Source organism: Struthio camelus, chromosome 15, assembly GCF_040807025.1.
Source record: "Struthio camelus isolate bStrCam1 chromosome 15, bStrCam1.hap1, whole genome shotgun sequence".
NCBI classification, from domain to species: domain Eukaryota; kingdom Metazoa; phylum Chordata; class Aves; order Struthioniformes; family Struthionidae; genus Struthio; species Struthio camelus.
In genome coordinates, this window is record NC_090956.1 from 9,901,918 (window position 1) to 9,918,708 (window position 16,791).

At 43.6% G+C, this 16,791-nt stretch overlaps 1 long non-coding RNA gene across 4 annotated transcripts in view; it reads right to left on the reverse strand.

Annotated features, from left to right (window-relative positions):
* Nucleotides 1–8,884: 8,884 nt before the first annotated feature.
* Nucleotides 8,885–16,791, reverse strand: part of LOC138061078 (uncharacterized) — a 45,776-nt gene continuing 37,869 nt past the window's right edge. For 2 of the 4 annotated variants that reach the window (XR_011134707.1, XR_011134706.1), the window contains exons 2-3: nt 12,684–13,672; nt 8,885–11,290 (exon numbers count right to left, since the gene is read on the reverse strand). This is a non-coding gene — a long non-coding RNA (uncharacterized lncRNA). Of the gene's footprint in view, nt 11,291–12,683; nt 16,740–16,791 lie in introns of those variants that run through there. The other 2 variants (XR_011134708.1, XR_011134709.1) reach the window with 2 other exon arrangements.

The following is a 16,791-nucleotide window of genomic DNA, read 5'->3' on the forward strand; positions in this document are numbered from 1 at the left end:
AGCATGCACCGCTGGCGGCGGTGCGGCCCCTCGGCCCGCCCCGGGCCCCGCCCGCCCGCCCGCGGCCCTCGAGGCGCCGGCGGCCGCGCTGGGGGCTGGCAGGGCCCAGTCGACCTCCTGAGCTGCCCAGGAGCGTTTGCGGATGCCATCCCCGCCCGGCCCGTTCCCTGCCTCCCCGCGAGTCCGGTCGTCCTTCCCCTGCCCCGCTGACGCCTTTCTGCTTTTTTGGGGGAACAAAACCGCTGGCCGTTGCCCTGAGGGAGCCCCAGAGCGGGTGGAGAAGCGGGGGAGCAGAAACATGCAAACGTTGAACTGCTCCCCAGGTCCCAATGCGCTTGTTATTTTCTCAGAAGGTTGAAAAAGAAGATCTTAGCAGAGAGGCCTCTTCAGCCTCTTGATCGGCGCCTTACGGGCTCGCATGCTGCGACGGGTGTGCCGACCCGTAATGGAGATTTAATGGCACCGTCCTGCAGACCTTTCTGATGTACCTGGGGGAATGCGCGTGCTCTGTCCTTGAAAGGCCTCCTCGCCGAAGCGTCTCGTTGCCTCTGTACGAGACAGCAATAAATTCAGTGACGTACTCGGCATGTCCAAATCCAGGACCAAGTGTAATTACACTGACGTGCATGAAGTTACACCGGAATTGATTTACCCCACTGAGTGAGGCTTTAGCTTACTGCCTGCACCCCTGTTGCCCTTCAAAGGAGTGTGCCCAGCTTGCCTCCGAGGACAGGTCCGCTCCCCAGCTCAAACTCAACCCCCAAAGCACGCACCGATGCGCAGGTGGCACTGGCCGCCCCAATCTGGTGGGAGGCCTCTGCCCAAGCTCACCTGGTGCCTTGGGAGGTTGTCGGCGTTGTGTTCGGGGCTCAGTAACCACCACTAAGCATCTCCAGGTGGGCTATGCAAAGCCTTCAGCACACCGGAGTAAGGCAAGTGAATGTGTTTCAGCTGTCTCTGAGACTGCACTTGTAAGAGGTGTAAATAAATAGACCCTGGATCAGATCTGGAGCTCTTTTATCACATGGAGTAGGAATTAGTGACCCAAAGAATCTCAATAATTGTGGTGGGACTGCTTCTGAGAGTCACTGATTAAAAAAATACATAGATAAAAAGGAAGGAAGCTTTGTTTCTGACTTTCCAGAACCTTGCTCTTTCTGGTAGTGAGGCAGCGTGCCCTTGGCTTCTTCTGATCAGTGGGACGTTCAGCAGCAAGCACCTTCTTTTGAGTTTCCGCGATATTTTCAAGAGTAGGAAAGAACTTCACTCCTTTTTGAGTACCACTCAGACAGAGATGAAAAGCTTGTGAGGGTGCCAATTATATAACCTGACTGAGCTGCCTTGTCAGTAGAGAGTTTTCCAGGATGCATTCTGCCTTCACAGGATGGAAATTCAGTTTTTATTCAAGTGGTTTGATTTGGTGGCTGCACTGTTTTATGCATTATGCATTATGTTATATGTAGATGCTGTGATCAATCAGAAACAATAACTGAAAGGAAGGTTCCTCAAATTAATTCTTCCAGCAGGATTTTACTGTGTTGAAGACTCTGTATCCCTTAGGTAGCATGCCAGCGAAACCATTTCAAGGCAAGGGTTGCGGCATACGGCACTGGAGACAACATATGCTTACACTGCATGACAGAGCCCAAAGCTGCGATGCTTGGACTGGCCCCAAGTAGGTGGGTTCCCACAGTGCAGTGGGCATACCAAATCTGGCCTGGGATTTGTATAGCCACATTCGTGCTATTTTACATCCAAATTAGTAAATCCTGTCTTTTGGCTTATGAGTTGGGCCCAGTACCAAGTCATACACAGCCATAGTGTGTCCCTGCCTAAAATGGCTTGTGTACAGTTGATTGTGTCACTCAGAGACAGCATTTCTCCTCTCCCTGATCGATGGATACGTGCACTGCATTACAGTGCCTTAGACTGGAAGGTCTTTGCAGGGGACCCTTTGCAGGGACAGTCCTTTGCTTACGAGTCCGGGTGGTGCCTTCCATCTTGTGACCTCACTGTTGACAGGAGAGCATGAGCGCTCCTGCAGTGTGAATAACGGCAGCTGTTCCTTCTGGAAAAGGACGACAGAGCAATAAAACTGCTGCCCTTATGGAAACAAAAAGAGAGAAGAACTGCCAGTAAAATGTATCCCAGGGAGAAACAACGCTGAGCTGATTAGCCAAGTAATGTGCAAGCTTAAAAATGTATCAGACAACCTAGACCTGGAAATTTATGTTCAAAGCCATGAATTCAGAGTTAAGTTACTATCCAGTAGATTTCCAGCTCCACTGAACATAATAGGATTTGTTACTCTGTTAAATGGGCTTTTCCCTCACAGCACCTTGTTTCATTAGACCATTTAACAGAGGTTTGTGTGAATGAGGTGTGTAAACACAACACAGCCACACACAGCTGCCCCTTCCTTTTGCACTCTTGAGGTGCTAATTGTTCTTACAGATTATGAGCACCCGGGTACTGCGCTCCATGCACGTGAGGGCATGCATGCACTGTACTCGCGGAGGCATGAGGAGGTAGCGGGATTCCTCTTTGCTGAAAGAGAAAGGGAAACTGCAGGGAATTTCACAGATCCCTTGAGAGAATGATTTGACTTGCTAATAGTCTCCAGAGTGTTTAGAGTTCAAAACTGAAACTAGCTTGCCTGCACTAACAGCGTTGAGGACAGGTTCTCCACGAGCCAACTAGCATTTAGGGACATGCAAGAAGAGTACAGAACTGTCTCTAATTAATTAACGCTTTGATTCATAGCAGCGCCAAGTGGACCCATACAAAATCAAGGCCCCAAGACCCTCTCTGTCTCCTATGAAATGCCTAAAATCAAAGTGACAAAACAGAAAAAAAAAACATAAGGAGAAAGGCCAGGCTTCGTTTCATGGAAGTAATACTGAGGCATGGAAATAGCATGTGACTGCCAGCGGACCCAGGAATCATCCTTAGGCTTGCTTGTTCACTCAGTGCCTCAATGAAACTCCTTTTCTGATGGTCCTCCTAAGATCTTACTCCAGTGTACCCAAACTACATCCTCTTCTTAACGTTACTCTCCTTGATGAGAACAACGCTCCTTCTTGTCCAAGGCTAATCAGAAAATTAATTTTCTGTCAACTTTTTTAAAATGAGAGGTCCTTGCCATTCTGACCAGCAAGTTGAGGGCAAATGCTATAATCCTTAGTCAGGCAACACATCCATTAAGAAGACATCTTGCACCTTTTCATGTGTTACTACACCACGACCAACTTTTATATTCCCACTGTTTACAGTCATCTAATTTGCATACATAATATTATGAAGTTTTCTAAGGAAAATTTATAAGCAGTTTCAGCAGCTATTAGATGTTGCCAGCTAGTGTCCATTTATGGTAAAGAACAGAATAAACCTCACCAAACTGTCAAAGAAAATAAGAACGTCAATGTCTAAATTCCTCACAGCATCAGTAACAATATGCCTAGTGTGAGATGCCATGAGTTTTCCCCAGATACCCGTTTTGTAAGTGACATGTATAGAACAGAAATCTTGTTGAAAATTAAATTAGTGTACAGAACTTGAACTGAACAAATTAATAGAAGCTGTGGGACCTGAAACAAAATGGTTTCTTTCTCCATTGCTTTCACTTGTGTGTGTATTCACGACTGTGTGTAAATCTAAATACATTTGTAAGCCTGAGGGCAATGTTGATTCAGAAACACAGTGAGAACAACAATTAAAGACTCGGTGACCTGTTGAAATAAATGGAAAAGCCCCTGTGCTTTCAGCAGAAACAGAATTTCACCCCATATATTTGGGTGAAACTTATGAACAGCCAGAAGTAGTAAGTTTGACCCTTGAAACCCAGTGAATAGGAGAATGAAAGGTCTTTGCATTGTCCATCATTTCTGTAAAATTTTCCTAAAAAGGTATGAGGCAGTCTGCAGTGAGCAAAAGAGCACAAAATTTTCTTCCCTATGTGCTCCCCCAGTCACAATCTGGTGACTCCTCTTTCTCTACTACCCTTAGAGGCAGCGTAAGCTCCTTATGGAGATGCCTCAGCCTACAGTTAGGTGAGGTAAATTAGTGTGAGATAGGCTAGAGCAGAACTTAGTTTCAAGGTGTAATAGATGACCTCACACTCAGCTTGCATTACGAGCATGTAGGAGGGAAACAGTGCAGACTGCCTTGTGTAGTGTATGTGCATCATATACTGCTTACTGGCTTTCATGTGGAGACAAGCCTATATTTGTTCTTGTGTCTCCATTCCTGAGGTATCTCATCATTTCATACTTACCTTGCATCTGCCATCTTGAGGTGTGGAGAAGAAGCACTGTCCCTTGTTTCCAGATGGGGCCATTGAGGCAACTAATACATTTAAACTGGTTTCAGAGCCTGAGTTACAGAGGACGTAGGCATCATTAGGTGTGTGACGATGCCTGCCAAGATATCTGTTGATCTCCCTTGTGGCTGACTAAGGCCGGCATGACATGTTCTTGCAATTTATGTAGCTGTAGCTGCCCTGGACCACGCAGTGAGTAACAGTGTGGATGCCATCAGCAGATCCCTCAGAGACTGAGAAGCTTAGATGATTGCTTTGATGTTGCCCATGCACACTGTTTGAAGGAGAGTGTTTGGAAGATGGCCTCAGAGATCTCAGTCACTGCTTTGACTCCAGCGGACTTGCACACCCCAAACAGGCTATCCACTGACCACCTGGAGTCAGAGGCTACATAGGGCCAGCCACTCTTTTGAACTTAGGACACTTCAGGAATGCGTACCCATGAGGACAGTGACAGTGTGGCATGAGCTTCCTGCACGGAGCCTATATAGTGCCCTTGAATTTCTAACAGTTTTGCACCCACTGCTGGTCATCTCATATGTGATGGATGATGCAGTCCTCCCCAGCCAAGCTTGTCTACTGTGCCCAGAACCTCTGGCTGACTGGGGCAAAGCAGCTGTAGAGGCAAGGCCTAGCAAGAGCCCATTCCTCCTCTCTGCTTCACCAGGGCAAACAAGGGACAGAAGGCTACCTGAACACAAAAACGAACCTTCTTTTTTTATTGGCATGAGCCTAACTCTTCTCTCTACTTGTTAATGTGATGCAATGTGACAGTAACACCAAAAAGCCACCACACAGGTCAGATTTAACACCACCGTTATAACAACACCCTTCAGACAGAGTAGAGGTCACTGCAGAAGAAAACACTAACTTAAGCTGAAATGATGCGTGTCTGGGACAACCCTTACTGCTCTAATTTTTGGTATTTATGTTTCATTAGCTAGTGGTTCAGAATGGCTCTGGGAGTAAATCCCTCCTGGATGAGTCCCAAGGTCACTTCCATAGCTGCAGGACTGAGAAATGCACTGAAGTCCAGCCAGCTGATAATCTTTTGCCTTGCTCATGCCAATTGAATCCTTTCTTCTTTAGGATGAAACTTATCTTGGAGTGAGCTAGACTATAGGCCCCCGTTAAATAATGATGATGATGTTCTTTTGCTCACTGCAGACAAAGAATTATAGCCCCTCATTTAGAACTCATTTCAAAACCATGAGATTCTGTAATTGAAAGTGGCTGAAGCTAATTTGATAACCCAGTTCTGAACACAGCCAACTAACTACTTTCCCTTTGTCCTTTCAACAGTAATGGCCTTGTCAGGAAAGTCTTCTGTGCTACTTTTAAGAGGGCAATTATGATGGAGGTTGAAAACTACTGTTCTGTGACGGACCGCAATTTCAACATTGCCTTCGGTTTTCAGCAAAGCCACAGGCATGTCAGTAAGTTCAAAAGCCCTCTAGCCACATCTGTCCCCCCAAAACACCTGCCCAGGGCCCATTGGCTTGGGTGACAGACTCTAGCAAGCGCACTGAAATGCAGAGCTCAGTCCAGGAGAGTGGCTGATACCTCCCAAGCCTACCCTGCTATTAGCTTGCTTCCCCCACGGGCGGTTGGAAGGGGGGAGCAGTATCTCAGTGCCCTTATCCTGCCTGGCTGGCAGCTCACTCAGACACACTTGACTATCGACCCTTGCGACTAAAAGCCCGCTACTGAATCGGGCACTCTGAAAGCTCCTCCTCACTGGCAGTCACTGTGTGGGGAAGCTGCACAAATGCTCTTCTTGTACATAAGAAGTGGGTAAACTTTATATGCATGGAGGTGAAGGAGACAAACTGTTTACCCCAACAAACATCTACATGGGGACAAAAAACTGCGGAGGCACACTCACACACTCATTCACATGCACAGCTGACTGCACTGGCAACTTGCTAAGATCAACATCTAGGTATCATTTACATGCCACAAATACTTATGTGCCTTTGCAAAATATACCCTATTAAAGATCTTTTGCATAGGGAAAGCTGAAGGTATGGCCCTAAGTAGCAAAAGAGAAGACATCTTTCCGTTAGGAACATCCACACTGAAACAGAGTAGTCTGGTAATGCTTCCTGCCCCTGAGAGGGTCAAAAGACCCTAAACAGGCAACACAAGGAAAGCAAAAGTGCAGAATGGGAAAGCAACCTGCAACGTCAGATGTTTGGCTAGAAAATAAAGCCTAAATCTGATGCCCATGTAGTACTCTGTCTGCTAAACTCCTGTCTCTCTGACTCCTTTGCACTGGTAATCAACAGTTCTGGTCCCTCCACACATTTACTGTGGTAGAAGCATCAGTGCAAGAAGCCCTGTTTATCTCTAATACCTGCGTGTCTCATTTTCATATCTTCATCCAAGAGTGCAATGGATTCTGGAGACAGAACAACTTTCTTTGTAAGCCATCTCTGCAGTGATCACCAAGGGAAAGACGCTGACTGCAAGATATATGCCTCTGGTATCTAAGTAAATTTTTCTTGGTATTTCTAGGATTCCGGGCCTTCCCTTTGGTAAGTGGGAGAAAGGTAAATAACATGGCAAACATTTCTCTAGCCATAGCCTCGAGCTGTACTCAGAACTGTTCTGGGTGCTGTAATAATTAGCATAAGCAAATTGCTAAACTGTGTGCTGTGATAAAATGATGGATTACAGCATGGGAGAAATCATTAACACATTGATTAGCAGCACATGCCTTCAAAATCACTATCTCAGCAAATTCTGAGGATTGTGTGAGCTTTGTAAAAATTACAAGCCCTGCCTTCCATAAGCAGGAATCAGGAAATATTAATATACAAATCACTGAATGGCAAAATTATATTTTAACTAATAAAATCAGTTCTCAAATGGTTTTAAATACTTACTGTAGCTGTTCATTTGGGATTCCTGCTCTGTGTCCTTCTGTACTCACACAGACAGGACCGTAACGGTGTCTGCTTGATGCAGGGTCTGCCACTCAGGGAACGGCCTCCGGTTTTGCTGGTGCACATCCCCCTCCTTACCTCTGCTGCGTGTATTTCAAGCATTTCACAGTGGTGCTGAGGTGTGCGTGTGTGTTTGTACACCTAGCATAAAGAAAGGATCTTTTATATTTGGAGCCTGGATAGTAACATTATTTTTTTGCAGCATAGTTTTGCTTTGAATATAGTAGGTATTTGGTTTTCTTCTTTTTATTAAAGGCAATGTTTCCCTGCATTTATATACTGAAAGGAGCTCTTGACCAGTGACTATGTAGTTGACTGGCAGCATTCTGATTCTAGGTGTTTCCTCACGGTGGCTTTAATAATCAAAGCAGCTCTGTTATTGCCGAAGCTAACAGCAAGAGGTTTCACTTCTTACTCAGCGCAAGTGTGCAGTAGTTTATAAAATTAATCATTTGAATGGGCTTCCTTTTATTAGGATTAGCAGGCTAATCCCCCTCCCCATCTCTCCACCCTCCCTTCTGCTTTGTTTTAAATAAGACGAGACACACATATTGAATTTTAATACATCATTGTAACAAAATGTGTGTGTTGATAGTGGCTAGCTGCTATGAAAAAGAAATATAGGAGCCAACCCCATAGCTCTATGTCAGCACATTTACCTAATCTCAGAGGATTCCCAAATTCATTATCAGCAGAACATAAAATCAATACGAGTTGTGATTTCACTTACTGAGTTTGGGTACTGATACAGGAGAGAAGATTGCAGATATAGGCCTTGCTGTGCTGCTTTTTGCCATAAAATACAAACACCTCTCAACTACTGATAGTGATGAGGATAAATAAATCTCCATTTTTATACCTGGAGAGCTGAGGTGCAGGAACACCAGAGGCTGTGTTGTAAAGATGCTCAGTCCGTTTCCTCTGCCACCATCAGCCACACTCAAAACCTGTAGAAGGTAGGGGAACGAGTGAGCCTAGGCTGGTGAGCTGGTGAGCTCACCTGGGAGTGCAAGTCAGAGAACAACCCCAGTTATCACAGCTCAGACCTAGAGACACCTCCTTTTCATTCTCATAATTCTCTGCCGGTATCTTCGGGTCTTTTTAACATTTCCCTCCCTTACTTAATATGCAGAATGCTCTATGCCAACTCCTACACTTGTCTACTGCTTATTTCTTTAGTTCTGACGTCACTCTGCTTCAAGATCTTCCCCTGTGCCTCAGGTGAAAATGGACATAGAGCTCAGATCGTTCTGCCCCTGCAGAAAAAACAGAACATTCCCAAATGTGTGATCTCTCCTATCAGCTACTAGCCCAGTAGGACCAAAAGTTTAATTATTCTGATCATATTACTGATCCTGCTGCACACAGCTCCTTGTCATTAAATGTTTTTTGAGTCCTACAGTGGACTGGAATGGGAAGAAGAGGAAGAAGAGCAGGAGATCTGAAAAATGTTTGAACTTGATTTGCCAGAGGTGAACATCACCGTGATTTCCTATGTTTCACTGTCAATCTAAAACACAGACATGGACACCGGTGACTTCAGGGCCTGCATCTGTAAATGAAAGAGTGTTTCAATAGGAAAGTAATTTATTTCACATAATTAAAACTACTGATTTATGGTACGAATCTATTCATTCAAATGCTCTTTTAATAACACAAGTAAAAAGAATACTTTTGAAAGGTGAAAGATTTGCAAATGTGATCTTCAGTTCCTGCAGCTCCTACTTCAGTTCAGCTCCCAATGCAAGGCAGCTCTTAGAAATGAAAGACAATAAATTCTTCTGCAGAGAGAGTCCATTTTATGAGCGCCTGGTGGCGTACTTAACTGCTCACTGTTTTCTCTCCCAAAATCTATCATCTTGTTGGAGATTTTTAATTAATTGGGCAATTTCATACATAGTTGCAAGAGCACCTTTTAGGACAGCATTAATTCTAATACCATCTTGGAATGACACATTCAAGATAAGCCACTAACAATTAATATACGTAGTTGATAGGTTTTGTTCTTGCTACGCTTGCTTGCCAATACATTTGTCATAGTAGTGGCCCTGTTTTGGCACCATCCCCATCCGTTCCTCATCCACTGATTTTTATACTATAGCATATCTTTAAGTAGCAATATAATTTCTGCCTCACCGTACAGGCAATGTCACATAGTTCAACAAACTCTTCTTAAACATTTACATTAGCATCTGTCTGTGACAGACATCACGCGTTCTTTTCTGGAAGAGTCTATAATTTCACCTCCCATAATGGTGTATCATCTCCCAGAAACAGTCTCCGAAATATCCGTCACAAATGTAAGTGTCATAATTTTCATGAGCAGTCTTTACCTAACCAGTTGTAGGAAACTGTCCTGATTCTTCATCAGTCATCAGGAATGTTCAGGCTGCCAGGAGAGCACATGGATAACGCAGCAGCCAGCTGCGCCACTAGCTAGCCTATCTCAGACCATTCAGAGTGACAGCCTAAAAGAATAAGTCCTTATTTTCCTATTTTTAGGAGGATCTTCCAATTTTTATCTTTATCTTTCTTCAGGGAGTCTGGAGAGCTTGACATCGTTTGTGGCTGTTTCAAGAATGCCTGCTGTTTTGCACTGACACAAAGCAGCACAGTACTTCTTAAATTTGTCTCACCTCTCCTTCCAATTAGAAAAGACAGGTTGTTAAGACTCGACTTTGGGGTACTTAGTCAAATAGAGTTTGCACCTAAAAGCTATGCAAGAGCAGAAACAGGTTCTTGCCATTAGCTTCAGAGTAACGGAGACACTGAACATCTCAGAACCAGGAAGAACAGCCACATTTTCCAAAGTTACATGTGAGTGATTTCATATGAGTACTTACGCACTTTTTTTGGTACTTCATGCTGTCAGTAGCCAGCAATGGCACAGGACTGCAGAATTAAAACCACTTATGGTTCTCTCCGGTGCACTGAGCTATCTAGTTATCCACTAATCCACATGACACTTGTGTTCCTTCTAGAGTCACCTAGAATTTGATCAAATGAACAAGAAACTTTGATATGTCCTTTATACTGTCAAGCAATTGCTGTGCTAGTTTATGTACATGACCTTCTAGGTTTGTCTGTCACTGGAGACTAATAAATACTACAGCTGAAGATCTTACATGATTCTGCTGGTGCAAGGAGAGGATATGAACAAGGCTGCAAGAGGGCTCATGGTTTCTGGCCTGTCTTCCGGCCGTTAAAAAAGCAGGGGGACAGTGACATATGGAAGGGGGGTGGGGAAAAAGCTCATTTGGAAGATCTGGGAATTAGCTCTCAGGACTGAGAAGCTATTCTAGGGGTGCCTGGAGACCGTGGAGCCAGAGGACCTCATGTGCAGAAATAAAACATTTCTGTGGCCTTCTTGAGAAGAGGAAGAAAACAGCTGGCCTAAATGCAGAAAACGGGAAGACTGCCAGGCAGCAAGGCTCATACAGCTACACAGATTTCCCCATCACCTATTGTTGGCACTGTTTCCCTGCCAGTGCCCAACAGCAGCTAGCTACCGAGAGTCAGCTAAAGCCTACCAGAAAGAGAAGGGTTTCAGACCACAGCGTTCTCTTTAGGGCAGAAAGCAATAAAATTCCGGTGTATTAAACATCAGATTTGATGAAATCCTCCTTCCATTGAAGGCAATGCCAAAACTGACTTCAATAGAAAAAGTATTTTTCCCATCCCATCACTGTCTCTCTTAGCAGATCTCTGTTTCCAGTCGTTGCTGCTGCTTTTTTTTTTTCTTTTTTGAGGGTCTCGTAAATGTTTTCAAATGAACTGAACCATTTTCATCTCTCCTAGTTTTAACACTTATGTAATATAACTGTATTCTTTGGCCTGAGAGGAAGCTGTGACAGGATTTGTTTCAACTTTTCCATCTTGCACAGTTCATTTTTGTAAGAATCAATAAAGGTCATGTTATTTAAAAATGCACAGCCTGACCAGAGTGCAGAAAGGACCACAGAACTGCTCAGTGTTTCCACAGCGATGCACATTTTTTTTCATCAGCAGATGGTACAGCTGACATCTGCAAAAGCAAAGGGCACAGCTGGGTTACATCTCAGGTTATGGAAAGCAACAACATCTACTATGTGTCACCTGTTTAGACTACATAATTCATCTTTCTCTGAGAACAGAGTGCTTCCCCTATGCATAGAAAATGACCGCATGTTTCCTATTTATAACAAAAGTGATGCCTCGTACCCCAGTGAAGACAGAAGAGCAGCAGCCCATAGTATTAACAATCGGGTAAGATATTCATGACCAAATGCAAAGCTACCAACACCCTAGGTGTTGTTTTTGCGTTTTGCATTTAAAACTCTTATCAGGGAAGACTTTGTTAATCTAAAAGAAATACACAGTATTTTGACAAAAAAGCAAAACCTTTTTTCAGTGGAAAGGCATGTGCTTCAGGACTGGACCATTTTTTTGTAGCGATGGTGGTGTTTGCATTGAGGATGTCAGTTCACGGGGTCCTGGCCTGGCTGCGGCATTGCAGGGGCAGTGCAGGCAGGGGGCAGGGGAGAGGAGCGCCCACGGAGCCCATGTCTGGCTGGCACTAGCAACGTGCCACCAGCCCAGCTGTCTGCAGGTACTGACAGTCATTGGACCCAAATGGAGACAAAACCAGCATGTAGTATTAGTGACAGAGTTAGGATGAAAACCCAGAGAAAGCATACCGTAAGTTTCAAGCCACTGAGCAGAAACTGGTGAATTTTTTATCACACTAATTGTCTTCTTCCCGTCTTCACTGTCCAGAAAAATGCTGAAAAGATCTCTTTACAGCTCTGTTGTGATTCCGGCTGTGCCAAGTGCTTCCCAACCTGGATTCCACCCCAGATATTCTACTTCTGCGGCTTTATTTGAGTGTACTGACCAAATATACATTATTACAGATAAGAGACATCTGTGGAGAATGATATTCTTGAATGCAGAACAAACATTCGATGCTGTCAGGTGCTCTAATCTCTGCACCAGCTATGTGCATTCACAGCAGCTGATAATGCAGTTCGGTGTTTCCCTGGAAGCAGGCGGGAGGGCATGTACTTTCAGAGAAATAGATGGCTTGACTGCAGGAGCGCCCCAAAGTTCACTTCCACCCCCTTATTTGTACTGTATTAGAGATACACTGAATGCATGCTTTCCCTCAGGGATGCTTCTGCATGCTGATGATAATATTGCCTTGCTTAGAGAGGTTAGCCAGAGCTATACAGAGTATTTTCCAATTAAATGGTCAGAATTACTTAGCTGAGCCCTTTTATTTAAACAAAAAAAAAAAGTCACTTAACATCTCTGCAAAACAAGGTCTCTTTGGCTTGATTCAGGCTTGCAACTAAACACAAAAAGGGAATGGGTGTGAATGGCATCCTGTCTCTGGAATGGGAAATAAACCCAAAAGCGTGATTATGCCTTTCTCTTACCTCCAAAACAGATATGTCCACATTTTAGCTCTTAATGTCAGAGTTCAGCACTGAGGTGTTCATGCCCAGGGCATTTTTAATTTTTCCTCTGAGCTATAGTATAGCCTTAGTAAAGTGGCATTTCAGCCTGACGTGAAACTGTAGGACTGTTCACAGCTTTCACGAGGGTCCAGGGAATCCTACAAAAGAGCAATGAAATTAGATGCAGGCAAGATCTGTTGAGGTTTTCCATGTATACACACTTCACACTAAGGCAATCCAATCAGTGTCTTGTTATCATTTTATATATATTAATAAATATTTTTAATTTTTAAGAGGGCAGCGCTGCCCCATTAGACAAATGATCCTCATCCTTTACCTCAGAGAGGTAGTACATAGCCAGCTCATGCAGGCTACTGTTTAGGAGAAATGACAAAGAGGAACAACAAAGCACAGTGACACAGGAATATTTTTGAAGCCTGGATGAAGAAAATCCCAGGAGCAGGATTTTGAAGCACAACTCATGCCTGTGGGTGTCCTTGGCCTCTAACTGGACACACAGAAATGGAAGCCTTAGAAATTGGAAAAGCTCTCTCCATTCTTATCAGTCCAAATAAGAGCTCTGATTTCAGCACCGAAACACAGGCTGGGGGCACTCTGGGCACCCTTCTCAAACAAGGAATCGGGCCATTGTCCTGTAATCTCCAAAGAAAAAGGGATCTTGATTAGAAAGACACCATAACTTCCTGAGAGCGTCTCAAACCTGATGGAGAACCACCTGTATTTTCATCAGCCCAGCGAGCTCGCCAGGCAGCGTTGTCTTCGGCCACACCGGGGGAAAGGGTCCCGACTGGGTGCTCTGCCGATACAGAGTCAGATCCTGAATTCCTGTGAAGTGAGATCAGTGAAGTGACTGACACTGCGAGGGGTCGGAGGAAGAACAGTTTTGTCTCTAACTGTTCTTCCTGTTTTCTCGGTTGGTTGAAGAAACTTTTCCAAAGCAGCTGACCCTGTGAGCAGTTAGAGAAATAGAGAGATGATGCCCTGCAGGGTGGGGGTAAGAGCAGGAAGCAATAAACTGTCTGGTTGTATATGAGGACTAATACTGTCATTAACTAATAGCAATATGTATTTCAGAGTCTCATTTTGCAGGGCTCTAGATCTCATTTTGTGCTCTTGATTCACTTTCTCCTTATAACAAGCCTGTACCCTGTGCTACTGCGTATTTTGTTCTTGAACACTCCTGCTCCTGCCGGTTAAGGGTGAGGGATAATGGACAACTGAGTGTAACTACCTAGCGTGATGCTATCAGACAGAGCATGGATTTAGCAATAAACATTATGTGCCATCAGCATTCATTCTGGGTGAAAGACAGTTTCTTCCTTTGTGCGCTTCCTGTGTTCCCCTTCGCAACAACCCTGCCAGCGGGGCTTCTGGAAAAAATACGAAACATTTCACGGGAAAGTTCATTTGACATTAACTGTTCTTCCTGAAGATCCCACGGAGGTCCCTGTCCTCCTTCCTCCTCAGGCCCCTGTGGGAGAACACAGGGAGATGTTCCTCACTCACAGAGCCATGTAACCATAAGATATGCATTTGCTGGATGAAATTAAACAACAGCAGGTGTCCTTCAGAGTCCTGAGTGGCTGTTAGAGGAATTTACATTTGTGAATAAACAGCAGTAGAAATTATTTGTCTGACAGCTTCTCATTATTAAAATTAAGACCTGCTTAATCCTGCCAATTTTAGCAGGAGCCACGATGACCTGCTAAGTGCTGGTCACAAAAGTTAATGTTGCCTTATGGAAGTTTTAATGGAAGCAGTCCATTTTTTTAACATAATTTCAAAATATTTTGGAGCTGTCTTTGCAGCTGTTGAAGTCAATGGCAAAAGCCCTTGCCTTTCAACGGCAGCAATGAAGCAGAACTTTTAGAAACCTGGTGCAATGATACCGATTTGGGGACTTCCACTAGGAAGAATTTTGATCCCACATAGGCAATCTGTTTCTTTCCCAGACACGTGCTCTACTCTGCCAGAAGCAGCAGCTACACATCCACTTGAAGAAAAGTCACTAATCTGCTATGGGGCCTTCCTAACTCCTCGACATACCTTTGTTCTCTGCCTGTAAAATGAGCGTGCTAGCGGTCATCTGTACTTTTGATATGCTTTTAAAGTTTAATACACTTGGAAAGTTCCTCCCTTGTGTTACTGTTAAATTAGTCAATTTGAGGTACGAGCTATCCCACAGCGTATAACTTTGAATGAGCCCTTCAATTCAAACATTGATCATTTAGCAAAAAACATATACCATATATGTTTAAAGAAGCTTACTGTGACCACCACTAAGTAAGACGGGGGAAGGTTTTGTGCTGACTAGCTTTCCTTTTTACATATATTTCATTGCTGCTCAAAAGTCAGGGATTGATAAGTAGAACCATCCATGTGAAGCAGATTTATCAAAATGTAAAAATATTGATTTTTGAAGATGCTTGCTCACAGCGTAAAATGTAAGGCAATGTTAAAATCAATAAGCATAAATTAGGACTTTTCCTGCTATATAAATGTTGCAATAACAAAACCTTCAATGCATAAAAATCCTGTGCAGCAGAGGATAAAAACAGTTTACATTTACTTTTTACTTCAGTTTTAAAGGGCAAGGTAAAACATTGATTATCTGCCATTCTAAATTTTGAAGAGTAGAGTATATTAGCTCTTTCCAGAAACTGAGAGTACTATTGATGCTCATTATCCTCATGATTACTGTCAGCCTCTGCTGTATTAAGGAAATGCTGTGTATTCTTACGAATTTCCTTTGACTGATCGCAGAAAGGGAAAAAAAAGGCAGAATCAACTTTGTAGTATGTTTAAGAGTTCAGGTGTTCTGGATGTCTGAGGAAAGAGAAAGGACAAAAGCTTATTTTCAAAGTGCCTGCCTGACTTACTGGCAACCTCGCATTCGGCCAGAACTTGTCTTTGAGGGACAGTCAGCAGCTATTACCCTTGGGTCTGAGAAAAGGCTGTTTTAAATACTTGTGATGGGTTTGCAGACTACACATTTTTTGCAACAGTTGTACTATTCATGATAAGTTGCTCAAATGAGACTTCAGTTGCTTACGTGGGAGGAAGTGTTTGGCAACTGGACAGAGAAAAACAGATTTTTTTTAGGAGATGCTTTATCCCCAAAGTACAATTGTTTTGTCACACATTTCTTTCACTCTCTCAAGGTTGAAAAGTTTTTGGCAACAAAAACCGTAGAGCCTGCAAAAGACATGGTTTCCAACACAGCGTGTCAGATGAACCTAATGAGACAGATCCCTGGCGGCTGTAAACGGGTACAACTCCATTGACAGCAGTACAGCAAGGCTGATTTACACCTGCAGAAGATAAGTCCTACATGTTTTAAACTTGGAGGTTGCAATTAGACCTTTGAATACCGCTAAATGCCACATACCTTTACTCCATTTAAATACGGTATATGATGCCATTTCCCTGAGCTGTGATAATTGGATATTATACCATTACAACAGTTTTGGTTGGCTTCCTCTTTCTCCCTTTCTTTTTAGAGGAAGCATTCATGCAATTGCATACACATAGATTTCTCTTATACCTCTTGATTCAAAATGATTTTTTATGGTATTTTTGTTGCACATGTTCCAGTTGGCTATTAGGCCTGAGAATAGGAAACTTTCTCTAGTACGGTTTCTTGACCTGAGGCTGATAATAGTTCTTGTGCTGAAAGGAGTGGAGATCTGCAAAACAGCAAGCCTATAGGCCTCAACTGTATAACCACCCATGCAAAAATACATTCTTGGTTGCGTGCAAATGGAGTGCTCTTAAGCTGCACAGAACAGTATTTCCTTCCCTAATAGAGAAGGTTTACAGGCTGTGTCATACTGGATGTGACACCACGTGGGCACATTGGTTCTTTTTGTCCTGATAGACAAAGAGTCTATCGAGTCTATCTAGTATTTACTTAATATACTTGACGTATGTACGCACACACACATACATATATGCAAAATTGGGAATTTCCCATGCAAATAGTAATTTCTGAACGCAAGCGAACGTACAGTTTAACAATGCAGCTCTGCTCTCACTTTTACTCTTAAAAGCTGTATGCAAATGGTTA